This window comes from Poromitra crassiceps (assembly GCF_964638095.1).
Source record: "Poromitra crassiceps genome assembly, chromosome: 1".
NCBI classification, from domain to species: domain Eukaryota; kingdom Metazoa; phylum Chordata; class Actinopteri; order Beryciformes; family Melamphaidae; genus Poromitra; species Poromitra crassiceps.
The window spans coordinates 35,225,335-35,238,926 of NC_139623.1; the positions used below are offsets into that span (position 1 = coordinate 35,225,335).

General features: G+C 45.4%; 1 protein-coding gene and 1 pseudogene across 2 annotated transcripts in view; both read right to left on the minus strand.

Annotated features, from left to right (window-relative positions):
- jade2 (jade family PHD finger 2) overlaps positions 1 to 13,592 on the minus strand; it is a 557,810-nt gene that overhangs the window by 299,351 nt on the left and 244,867 nt on the right. The window lies entirely within an intron of this gene.
- On the minus strand, positions 1,355 to 2,564 carry LOC310784148 (SPRY domain-containing SOCS box protein 1 pseudogene; annotated as a pseudogene). Its single transcript has 2 exons — positions 2,194 to 2,564; positions 1,355 to 2,129 (listed from the first exon to the last, which is right to left on the minus strand). The product of its transcript is annotated as an SPRY domain-containing SOCS box protein 1 pseudogene (transcript).

The following is a 13,592-nucleotide window of genomic DNA, read 5'->3' on the forward strand; positions in this document are numbered from 1 at the left end:
CTGGAAATCTTGGCCAGCAGGATAGCACGTTCAAGTATCAGCAATTATAGGCATGCATGAACTAACGCCCCCTCCGCAAGCGGCATGATACCAGGAAGCATTATTATTGTGAGTGATGCAAGGATGCGGTGACGCACGGTGATGACGGCCCGGCAATGCCTGGAGAAGCCTGGACACCAATAGTCGCTGAATGGATATTTTTAACTTGCAGCATTGTTACCGTGGAATGAGAGTAGGCCTATATGTGGAGCCGTATACCGATGATGGGCATCGGCCGCCGCACGGTTAAATGTCCGAATCATATATATATGTATGTTATATGTATATATACTGTATGTATATTCAGTGAGCAGCACGGCTTCTGTTAATTTGACTGGGTGGCTGGAGCATCGACTCGGAGAAAGGATTTTTATTTATTTATTTTATTTTATTTTTTTTGTTTTTTTTGTTTTTTTGGTTAAAACGGAATCTGGCTGTCATTAGACATTGATTAACTGAACGCTATTGCTAACTGATGCTTTGAACGTCGGTTTGCAATGATTCTGGCTGGCTGTTGACTATTGTAAATTGTGCAATAAATGCAATGAATGCAATTTGAGCACGATGTGTGAATACATTTGATGTTAATTGTTTGGGCCTAATTATTTAACACGTTAGAGATGTGTGTAGTTCTCCATAGATTTAGCCTCTTCATTTTGCTCTCGAATGCACCAGGTTATTTAATTTCACGTTATTGGATGAAGAGACATTTAGTGTAGCTCCGCCGTCTTTCTTTAGCTGTAGGCGAGGATATAACGACCAGTTCACGGAGATTGTCAAGAGATCGTTCATTCACTATGATGAATGCATTGCTACTTGTGCCCAGCTCGTTTCCTTCGCGCCCGACGTGCGGACCGCAGGGAATGGTTAGATGATTGTTTTGAAGCACGCCGAAGTGATTTGAAATTAAGATTTGGTTGCTAAAATTATATGGCACTGTTATGTATTAAAGAGGTGATTACGTTACCGTTGCGCTCGACTGCTGTCCGGGACGCGCTCCGCGGGCGTTCCCTGCGCTCGGGGCTGGCGATGCTGCGAGCCGTCCCGGCTGGATAGCATTTAATCGTGGGGCCGAGTTCCCCGGCCACGTCGTGGAACTGCGTCGTGCTGAGAACGATGATGGAGCAGGACCTGCGCTTATGATGGCTTGATTAGCAGGGTCGGAACAGCGGACGCTTGGAGACTGGATGGCTTGGTGGCCCGAACAGAACGGGGCCGCGGATGGATGAGACTTGGACATGAGAATTGCATGGCTGCGGCCGCTCCGGGCCCGGAGCGCGCTCTCCCCCCGACTGAGCTGTGGTCATCGACCCCGTCATTGGCAGAGCAGGTAGTTCTTGAGAGAGGGGGGCAGGGGCAGTCCGTGGATTTCGCTTAGGCGCTCCCTTCCTAGAGCCGCTCGCACTGAACGCTTGCACAGGTCCCTCAGAGGGAGGGGCTCCGCATTGAGTCCGTTTATGTACCGAATTCGTATTTCGCAGTGTCCCCACACGGCGCTCACTACTGGGTACACTTTCCTGCCCCTAAGTTCTCTGAACGCCACCCCTAGATCATGGCCATTTACTATGAAACGCAACGTTCCCTCGTCCATGTCCAAGACGACTAAGAGCGAGTCTGGTATTATGAAGGTGTCGTCGGGTTCCAGGAAGGCGGGGTAGGTTCTGCCCGCGTGGTTCTTGCCGTCGTGGTAGAGTTTACACCGGCCCAGGTCCCAGCCCCAGGATTCGGTGTTGTTTCCCACTAGGGCCGTGTAGCCCACCGAATGCAGCGGCGCGTCGCCCGTGGCCACTCCGACCACAGCGTGGGACCCCCTCTGGTGCTTGGCCCAGCTGACCTCCCACGCGTGCAGTCCTCGCGTGTAGCCCGCCCGGCCGCGGATGGCGTCCGTGCTCTGCGCCACGGGGTGCCGGTGGAACACCAGCTTGTTGTCTTCCTTAACAAAGATGTTGGGCGAGCAGTCGTCGTTGTTCCAGGAGTGCTGCGCCTGGACGTCCGGGCCGGCGGGCGGCATGTCCAGCAGCAGGTCCAGCCGGGAGGGCTTGGTGTGGTTCGGGGCCTGGAGCTCCGCCTTCATTTTCGGCCCTAATGGCCTGCCGTATGCCCCGGCTGGAGCTGCTACGCTCCTCACGGGGATTTTCGACCCTAATGGCCTGCCATATGCCTTGGCCAGGGCCGCGGCGCTCCTCGCGGGGGCGCGCGTTTGCTTCCTTCCGCGCCCCCGAGTGCTCGTGCCCGGGCCCGGAGCGCTCTCTGCTTCGGCCCTTGCGCGACTGCGAGTTGTTTGTCCTCGTGACTTGGCCCCGTTTGCTTTCTTTCCTCGGCCGCGCGCCGGCCCCGCTTGCTTGCTCTTGACGATGAGGTTCCCCGTCTGCGTTCGGTGCTGCCGAAGCCTGCTGCCGTCCGCTTGCCTGTTGCGGCCCGTACCCGGGCATGGATAAATCGACGGGCGAGTCCTCGTCGGAGCTGGATGCCTCCAGCTCGAATTGGTACTGCGCCTCGTATTTTTCGTCTTCGGAGCTCGACATGTTGCAGGAGTGAACGGTGAGTGGTCTCGTGAATGCAGATGGCTTGATAGCGGAGTCTGGAGGGAGGTCTCGTGAAGCAGATGGCTTGGTAGCAGAATCTGGAGGAATGGGCAGCTTGAGAAGTGAAACGCGGCTTCCAGAGAAGGAATTGGATCAGCTTAGTGCAGCGGCTAGAGGGCAGGGAACAAGGGCTGTGGTGCGCTCGGCGTGGCTATAAATACTGTCACGTCATAGCTTCGGTACTGACGACATTAACGCCGTCACCTAGGCAAGTGCGTCACTACTGCACTGACGGCATTAGCGCGTCACTCTGGGATTACTGCACTTGTTGTCACGCTAGCCTTGCATGTGATGCTGAGGTCGCTATGTTTCTAGATTACATGTGGCGTGAGGCAGCGTGTCTGGTCTTCATCTTGAAACTAGGTCGAGACCATCATTTGTCATATATTCCCGTTTAATTAAGCCTAAAGAAAGACACTGGCGGGCCTACATTAAATGTCTCTTTGCATCCAAGAACGTGAAATTAAATAACTTGAAAGATAATCTAAATTAAGAAGTTGCCTACCTGCAACAAGCCAAGATGAGACGTGCAGTCAGTCAAACTTTATAGCCTATATTTTCTGAAGCGGTCTATATTGACAACGATGACGAGGGACTGCAGCTGGTTGACACGCGGGCATCCAACTCGCTTTCAGAACGGACTTATAGCCTACTTCACAACATGCGAATATTTGCTTTACTTTAAACTGAAGGGCAAAGGTAAGAATATTAGCCGGTTGTGTTACCTGTAGCCTACATCTGAGAACGAAATCCCTTGTTGCGTGTTGTGAGCTTTGAGATGATCCTCCATAAAGTCATTCAGACAAATAAATGAAAGCTGCCCATTAAATACTCCATGGCAAATCAATTGAGGTTCTAGTAGGTTATTTATGCTGAAATGATGTTGACATTAGTGGCTAAATTAACGGACATAATAATACGCTTTACAACCTGCAGAGGACCTCTCTGTCGCTGCGAGAATTCTCGCAATACGCTTGCGGCAGTTTCTTTATGATCAGCGCTCCGCTACATGTGCGCGATTCTTATCAACCCAACTTTTCCTCGCTGTGGTGGCTTCTCATGGCTGGTTGGATCTTGTTCTGGACCATCGTTACATAAAAAGAACTGGTCAAGGGATGTCTGCATTGACATTTCGGTCTCTTGTGTCAAGCCAAAGCGCTGTCTGCTGTGAGGCCTGTCGGCCGCGGGATGAGGCCTGTTGGCCGCGGGATGCTGCACAGCTGCAGTGTGCGCATGGCAGTTAAAGAGCGTCTGCTGTATTTTTTCTTTTTTTCCCCACCACTCAACATAACAGCGGGGCGAAAATATATAATATTTAAGTCTATATTTAAAGCAGCTACGAGCAACTTTTTCGATTGTTATTAAACAGTATAAATTTAATATCAATGCATCACATCTTACCTCTAATAGTCGACGAGACCAACGCACAGTAGTCTCGCTTGAGCCCCGAGTGAATCGGCCAGTGTAGGCTGTCTGTGGCCAGGGAAGATCAGGAAGTGAAATGAAACGGTTTGCAGCAGCCACTTCGGCCATAACCACAAAATAACTTCCAAAAAACTTGTTAGAATATAATGAAAGATGTTCGCGAGAGTATGCGTGGCGTTCACATTGTTTATGTTATGTTGCTAAGCAGCGCAAACGGCAAGGCAGGCAGCTGCGTTTCACTTCCGGAGTTTCACTTCCGCGTTTCACTTCCGGGTAGCCGGGCCGGCGGTAAGGAGAGAGAGAGAGAGAGCCCCCTGTTGACGCGAGTTTAGACAGACACAGACTAATAATCACCTAAGGGAGCAATCTCAGATACACACGGCTTTGGTCTCAGCTTCTATTATAGGTAAGATGTGATGCATCAATATTGTAATTATACTGTTTAATAACAATCGAAAAAGTTGCTCGTAGCTGCTTTAAGTTGTAGCTTATGGCAACATCACTGATCACTCAATATTGGGCTATTTTATATAATGGATTTATTTATTTGGCATCCCTGATATATATATATATATATATATATATATATATACCGTATTTCCGCTATTAGTGGCCCCTATTCAATTACAGGCCTCTGCTCTAATATAGGACGGGGGCACGGCCTGCGTGGACAAATACAGGCCCCTCCCTCAATACAGGTCGGGTCAAAAAAAAACAAAAAACGAAGGAGCAAAAACTACGGTGAATACGGTACTGTAAAACACAACGCATCTACCGTGTGACGTAACCGGACGTAACGCAGAGACCAAACGAACCAGACGAAAGTTTGACGTTAAGTTTAAAGAGAGCGTTGTGCAATACGGTATGCAGCGGAACATTTGGTACAGTGTGATGTGGACTCAGCCCTTCAAGCAGAGCCTGCACGATGCCTACGACGAGTGGATAGCTGGGGACACAGATAAGCAGTACACAGCTGGAGGTGGAAACCTAAAAGCGCCTGCTCGACGCCTGCTTGTGGACTGGGTGATCGCCGCCTGGGACAAGCTGGACAAGGATCTGATCATAAAGTCCTTCCAAGTTTGTGGACAGTCTGTGAAAACTGACGGGAGTCAAGACAACCTCATCCACTGCTTCAAGCAGGCACAGCCCTGCGCCGCTGGACGGGAGGCTCTCGCCCAGCTGCGTTAGCGGGACCAGGAGAACAGACAGGCAGCCGAGGATGAGGAAGATGAAGAGCAACTGGTCAACAATGAACTTGTTGTTCTGGATGATGTTGATGATGATGACGCGGAGGATACCGACATACTAGATGAGGAGGAGGAGGATACTGAGTGAGTGAGTGACCACCAATATTTATTTGCGTTGTTTGGTTTTATGCAATATTTTGCAATAAAAGTCATGAAAATAAAGGAGTATGTCCATGAGAGTTTAATATTAAGAAATAAAGGCCTCACTCGATTACTGGCCTCTGCTCTAATATAGGACGGGGGCTCTCTGCGGCTCAGTAAATAAAGGCCCCGGTTACTATTAGCGGAAATACGGTATATATATATATATATATATATATACTGTATGTGTGTGTTGCCATGTTTTAGAAGTTAAGCGAGCGTACACACAGGCTTCAATGGGAATGCAATGCCTGGCCAGAAGAATAGAATTCTTTGTTCTTGTGACATTTTGCCAAGTTTTTGTAAAAGTGTGCCATTCATTTAACTTGAACTCGACTTGTAAGTGTGTCTGAGTGTTAAATTAGTTAGGTTACACTTAAGTTTTAGGCATTTACCTGATGCTGAGCTGAGGCCAATGTGGAATTGCCAAAAACTGCAGTCCCTCGAATGGCCACTTGAGCCTGATTGCAAAAGTCTTTCCCCATTCACACCCATGTCAAAATGCCCGGAATTACAGCAGAAATAAACATGTTTACAGCCTTGTTCAAAAAACAGTTTTGTTCTTGATAGCTAATTTCACCTTTCATGACAACTAGGGTTGTGCGATGTGTCAAAAAAATTGCCATCGTGATTGTTCCACAATGAACCATCGTGATGGACGATGGCATCGTCATTGACGGGGGTGGGGGGAATAATTGTTTATTTATTAAGTTGCTGGCGTGCTGCCATTTGGCTAGGCCGCTGCAATGCGTTCACTTTCACAGGACAGCTGAGCTCTACAGAGATCAGCGGGCTTTGATAGGCTACTAGTAGCCTCTCTATGCTAACAGCACAGAGCCAGGCAAGTGAAGCAGTGTGGGGCTGTCACTACCAGCAATTTGAACCGCGCAAAACAACTAACGTTAATGTTACAGATCCTCACCAACAACGTGTGTGTGTTGAATTTAACTAGCTGGCAGAAAACTGACTGACTGGCTGATATAACGTTAGATTCGCGTGGGCTTTTGAACCTAATGAGAGAGTTGAGGAGAAATGACTGATGAGTCTCACTTTGAGGCTACAGCTGCTGGCCATAGCTGTATCTATGGAGCGACTTCAACTTTCACTTTGGAAACAGGCAAGTTAAATTCATAGTTGAAGACTTGTACTCACTTTGGGTTGAAAACAGGAAAGAACGTGAAGTTTCTTGTTTGTCTTAAAAGTTTTCACACCAACACAACCGACTTCTCACGCACGGGGGACACCCCGGCGACATTAAACAAGCGCACCCAGTTCAGAGAAGCAGTAGAGCGGAGGAGGGGGAGGGGGAGGGGAGGCTTCTCTGAACTGAACTGTGGCTCCTAAAAACCAAGATGGCAGTGGGGTCCACAAACCAATGGGTGACGTCACACACACACTACATCCATCTTTTTTACAATGTATGAGAGTAACTCCTAAAACACCAACATTACATTTATATCATTGTGTTAAAAGAGGTGCTAGGGAAATAAATCTATTCAAATGTAACTTCAACTGGTGAGGCAATTATTGTCAACAATCATAATTAACAAGTCATACTAACAGAAATCGGTAAAACTACAACATTCCGGCTTGTTAAAGCCTTAAATTTAGCGCTGCTTACTTAGTTTTAGTTTACTGCATTAACCTTTTTCCCCATGTTAATGACAAAACAGACCACAGTGGAGTCAGAGCCAGATGTGTAACCGGCTGGCTGGTTACAGTTCTGTTTTCTACCTCACCTTCATCTGCAGCTGGAGTAGGCTACCACACACACACACACACGGCCTGTGGTTCGAGCACAGGAGGGGGTGATGGAGTAGTAAAGTCTAGGATGCGGAGGATGGAGGTTTGGAGGTTGGGGGAGGGACAACGAGCGAGGCCGAAATCACCCAAAGAAGGAAAGAGAGCATCCAAAATATTTAGCCTGGCCCAGCGTGTGATACTTTGCTTCATAAAACAGGCATTTTCATTTTCACACCTGTCTAGGGCTGTGGCGGTAACCGCTGGTAACATGTTACAAATACTCTGTAGACCCTCTGTAGATAGACTATGTTACAAATACTCTCGACACTCTGTAGGCGCTACATTAACTTTTTAGGCACATAGCACTGGTGCTACAGAGGTTGATAGTTTTGTAGCACAGGCCATAAAATTGTAGCACATTTATAAAATGTATGTTACCATCTCTAAAAACAACCGCAAGTAGTGCAGTTCATCGCTTAAATAGGTCTGTAACTAGGGGTGCTTCAAAAAATTAATTCTTGAAAGAATCCCCATTCTTAATGCCACGATTCCTGGATCGATTCCCACATCCCAAGAAACGAGTCTTCTTTTTCTCCTTCCCTGCTCCCCCTCCGCGCTGCTTCCAAACCGCCGCTCGCCCTGGCTTTCCGGCTTCGTAGTTGTTGCTGCAAGGCAGTGTGGCTAAAAGACTAGGTAGCTCTAACGTTAACAACAGTTAGCTTGTTCACTGCTACTTCTATCTGCAAGACTTGCAAAGCGAAAATTAAGTACTGCGGGAACACAACTGACATCAGAAAGCACATGGCACGATTTCACGAAGAGTTGTTGAAAGAAGATGAAAAGACAACACCAGCCGCAGCAGACCAACGCACACTGCACGACTGTAGTAAACTCCCGGACATGTCTTGGACATTCACAGAGAGCGAAATATGGAATTATTTTTGCTTACGTTACGTTGCTGACAGTAAGGGGAAGCCCACGGATACAACATAGCCTGTCTGTAAAGAATGTTTCAAAGTAGAGGTCGACCGATATGGTTTTTCAATGGCCGATGCCGATATTTACATTTTGCATTTGATAAAATACAATGATTTAAATATAATAATGAATGAGAGTATTTGGGTAAAAAACAAGTAGCCTATAATTCCATTATCCATTAAGATGATTAAGATTAAGATGGTTATCTTAGCCAGTAACATGCTTTAGATTTATTTTATTTTATAATGAAATAGAAAAATATATTGGGTTATGCAGTAGATTTCAGAAGTGACTGGTAGGCTATTTGAGGGAGAGCATGTATGTCAGAGACCTCCTTCAACTGTATTATTCTATTAACAGAGAGTTTGGGAGACGATTCGTCTCCCAAACTCTCTCAATATTATTAAAAAAGATTCAGATTGTGGGAATCGTGCACATTTTTCATGCATATTTAGAATTTATAATGGGGGACTAATCCCGCATCTGTTTGTGGGGACGATGTCTATGCATGTAGTAATCGTGAACATCCGAGTATAAATTGTCACGCTACTTTTTTTTACCCTGCCATAATAATCGCCGTTGTGAGCGCAGGCAGCAGCCGATGCCGATTAATTAAAAATGCCAATAATCGGTCGGCCGATTAATCGGTCTATCTCTATTTAAAAGTCGCACAGGCGAAGGGAGCCGAGATGTCCAGCTTGGCCAAACATCTCGCCAATAAAATAACATCCCGACTTGTTCAAAGAGCAACAGTTTAGCGAATGTGATCGATAACATAAATACATTCCCTCAAATAAGTCAAGTCAAACGAGTGTTATTTTGTGACAAGCAAACTTTTTTCACCATCAGAGTTTGACGAGGAAATGAGCTCACTACGAGCGCAGACCCTCTGCCAAGTAACGTTATTGAGTCATGACGCTGTTTAATAAGTGATGAATATCTGGTTGCAAAAATATCAAAGAAATCACATTAACTTAAGTATAGGGGACATCAGATCACGGTATACCATGTAAAAGCTTTAATAACACTATGACCTTGATCTAATTATTGTAGTAAAATGACATGATGACTGTGCATGATCAATAAGTGATATCAACATAACAAGCATCATTGTTATAATAGGCTCCAGTTGGTCAGTGCTCAAAAGCAGGGCAGGAACAGGTTGTTCAAATTAAAGTGGATCCCTTGATTTAGAGTCAAACACAAGGTATTTAAGCAACCTGAGTCCCTTGCAAAAAGAAGTTGAAAGCAGTGACTGATAATCAATGAAATCTAATGATGCTTTCCTGCAAATTGCATCATTGGGAGTTTGATTCTGGCACTCAATATTAGGGGTGGGTAATATATCGATGTTATACATGTATCAATATTGTGATATGAGACTAGATATGGTCTTAGATGTTATGGTAATATGGTGATACGGCATAAATGTATTTTCCTGGTTTTAAAGGCTGCATTACAGTAAGTGAAGTGTAGGCTATAGTGACATTTTAAACTAGAATGTCATAACGCTCCCTTTGAACACTCACCTTTTCATGTCGCTGACCCATAGACCATGCGTGTAACGAGACACCGCCTTAATGTAATGTCTCAGTGACTGTACTCATACTGTACATCCTATGGTAAATCATATATTGTTATTATTAAGTTAAAAACGCCTAGCTTCCTGCATTCCTGTCTATTTCGAACAGGATTGTTTAGCTTTGTAGGATTAAACATTAAATGTTCCACATGATAGAGTAAGGCAGAAGTCAGGAATGGTGATGAAATGCTCCAGATTGGTCCATTACACAATGAAAAATAATAACAAAAAATCCAGTAAAGCCCCATAAAGAAGACCTTCTTTGCAGCACAATTGGGACTTGAAGAAATGCATCTGGCCGTGAGTTGTTATCACCAATGTGACTGCGTGAAATCTGTACCCGCACACTCTAAAATAGGTAATGGTCGCATATGTGACCGTTTGGGATATTCACATGCGTTTGTAACAGGGTTTGTGAGGAGGGTTTGTGGCGAACTCGCATTCTGTTTCTGTCTGCCTGCCCATTGCGCACATTGAGATATATAAATGGAGGCAGCGTGCCAGGGGCGGAGCGACCCTATCAGCCCAGAGGGGGCGAAGCTTTCAGGGGGGCCCACGACGCCGGCCGCAAGGCCAGCGACGAAGAAAAATTTGCCTTTTTTGCATGTTGGAATCTATTTTAGCCATATTTAGTGGACTATCTCATTTTAAACACACCAATGTTATTGTCTATTGATTGAATTCTTCTCATACTCACACCACTGACTTTATTAAATAAAGTCATTTTAAGTCACAACTGTAAAATAGCTGATAGCCCCTATATCCGAAAACACAATTTGTCACTCATTGAGCCAAGTAATATTATGTCCAACAGTGAAGCAGGGCTGGTGACTGTGCCCGTTTTACTCGCATATGCGACTAAAAATAGAACAGTGCGAATTGTAAAATGCCTTTTGGGGCGAGTACAGAATTCGACCTTCAATATATATATTTATTTTTTCAGAGCGCTAAAAATCTGAACTGCATTAAAGTTGAGAGCCTGTGTGTCCCAGTTCACTTGAAGGCAACACAGTGTTGCCTTGAACCAATGGTGACTGGTGAAAAAAACCACATGATCTCTCGTCAGCGGAAACGAAACTTGAGAGAGACAGACTGCAGAGAGGTGATAGCTAGCCGGTGGTGATAGATAAAGTTATGAAATCCATTAAGCATTATTTTAGACGGGTGAATGTGGGAGAAAATGAAGCTTCAGCCGGAGTTAGTGGGGAAGAGGAGGAAGAAGACGGTGGTGAAGACGAAGATGTAACGTTACCATTAGCTGAAGAAGCTAGCGCTAGCGGGACGGAGCCCACCGCAGGCGCAGCAGATAACGTTAAACGCAAGAAGGCATACAAATACAAGTTTAATATGGACTGGCAGAAAACATTTCCCTGGCTCGTTTTCGAGGAGAACAAGATGTACTGCAAGTACTGCAGAGGGCAGAAACAAGCGGGCAAGTCATTATTTGTCACAGGCAACCCTCACCTTAAACGTGATACCGTCCAGAAACACGCTAAATCCAACAAGCAGGCCCTGTGCAGAGATGCATTCATAGCGGCACAAAACAAGCCCCTGCAGGCAGCTGTGAGGAGACAGGTGGTGCTCTCCGAAGAGGAAAAGAGAAGACAGCTCAAGATCAAATTTAATATCGCCTATCATGTTGCTAAAGAAGAGGTGCCCTTTGTGAAGTTTAAACCACTGATGGTCCTACACAAGAAAAACGGAGTGGACATAAATCCAACCTACGACAATCACAAAAAGTGTGCAGAAATGATAGGACAGATTGCAGACACGATGAAAGAAAGCCTTGCAGTGAAGCTGAGAGCAGCACCGTTCCTGTCCGTTTTGATTGATGGAGACAGTGACATCACAAACATTGAGTGTGAAATAGTGTATGTGCGGCTCTTGGAGAATGGCAAGCCAACAAACATTCTGGTTGGCCAACAGACCCTGGAACATTCACATGCCCTTGGTAAGAAATTTGTTTCTCCTTTATATTTTAGTGTACAATTTTAAAGCTATAAATATAAGTAGTATTTGTAATTGAGTGTATCTTTTTTAATCATGGATTTGATGTCTTTTTTTGTCACTTACATTTTTATTAACATGAGTTTGTGTTTCAACATAATACAGATACTTAAGGTCCTTGCACATAGAGTCCGTTTTTTCGTCCGAAATTGACGCACGAAAAAAATAAAAATACGACCTCATTTGTGTCAATCATCATTGACACACCGAGTCCGACAATTATGTCCGTCATTTAAGTTTTCGGACGAGGTTCGATTTTCTGCGTTTTTCCGCATCCATGAAATCGTTTTGACAGGTGTTTGACCATCCAGAGCTGCCGTAGTGTTGCTATTCACAGTGAAAAATGGCATCTGAGAAGTTAATTCAGTTCGTCTCCCAGCACAAAGCATTTTATGGCAAAGCAGGAATACAGAGATTCGGAATTAAAAGACAGAATGTGCCGGGTGATTGCAGACCAGCTTGGAATGCGGGGCGGGACGCGGTGTGTGTGTGTGTGTGTGTGTGTGTGTGTGTGTATGGGGAAGGGGGGGGGGGGAGAGAGACAGAGAGCCACACACAGACACACTGCCAGTTGTGGATCAATAGGATCGCGGTAGTTTTCTTTTCTTTGCGAATCTTCGCAACGAATATTGGATAATTAACGCATCGGACTCAGTGGGCAAGGTATCTGTGCGTGACGTTTTTTTCCCGGATGACGGATTAAAAAAACGCAGCGAACAATTCGGACTCTGTGTGCAAGGACCTTTAGACATCGAAAAAATAAATAAAACAAAAATAAAATAACAGCAAAAGAAAAGACTTGGGATATATCACATATATTACATTACAGTAGGCTATGTTTAGTTTACACCTCTATTCCTGTGTTGTCATCTTCAAGGTGTCTTGAATGCTACCAAGGCTGCATTTGATGCGGTGTGTCCAGAGACTGGGTGGATGAAGAAGTGTGTCTCTTTCGGTGCTGATGGGGCCAGTGTCAACTTGGGCATTCGTGGAGGTGTGATTGCCCACCTGCAGAGCGAGGCAGGAAGCCACATCATTCCCATCCACTGTATGCCACACAGGTTTGTAATCACAAGTAGTTACATTTAAATTTAGCATTCCTGCTCACAACCAACAATTTACCATTTACATATTAAGAGACTACTATTAAAAGATTAGCTAGCTAACCTGTGTGTGCATGTCTGTCTCTCTCTCACTCACTCTCACACACACAGTGAGACACACATACTTACCTGTGGAATGTTGTCTTCACAGATTGGAATTGGCGATCCTCACCCTACAGAAGAAGGAAGCTAAGGTGTCGGTAGTGTATGATCTCCTTCATCTTATTTTGAAAACATACCACATGAGTGGCAAGTCAAAACGAGAGCTCTATGCTATCGGAGAAGAACTTGGAGTGAACATGTGCTGTCCCAGCGGTGTCAAGGGAACCCGTTGGATCCCACACATACACAGAGCGTTGAAGGTGTTCCTGCGATATGGACAGGGGAAGGACCTCGCCAGTGACCATGATCAATACTCGGTGGTTCTTCAACATATGGAGCATCTGGCAGCCTCACAGTCCACTTCTGCTGAAGTTCAAGGGCGGGCAAAAAAGGTCAGTTTTCTGGTGATGATCGTTAGCCACGTGAACTGATAGATAAATTAACTTAATGCTGTTTAAGTGGTTGTGAAAAACTCAAGACTTCCACAATCAAATCAACAAATGGCTACGGTGTATATTTTGAACTAACATTTTTATTCTATTATTTATTTACTCACTATTCAACAGATAAAGAAGGAAATGGAGACTACACTTTTCTGTGTATTTTCCCACTTTCTTTGTGACCTGTTCGAGGAGCTAGC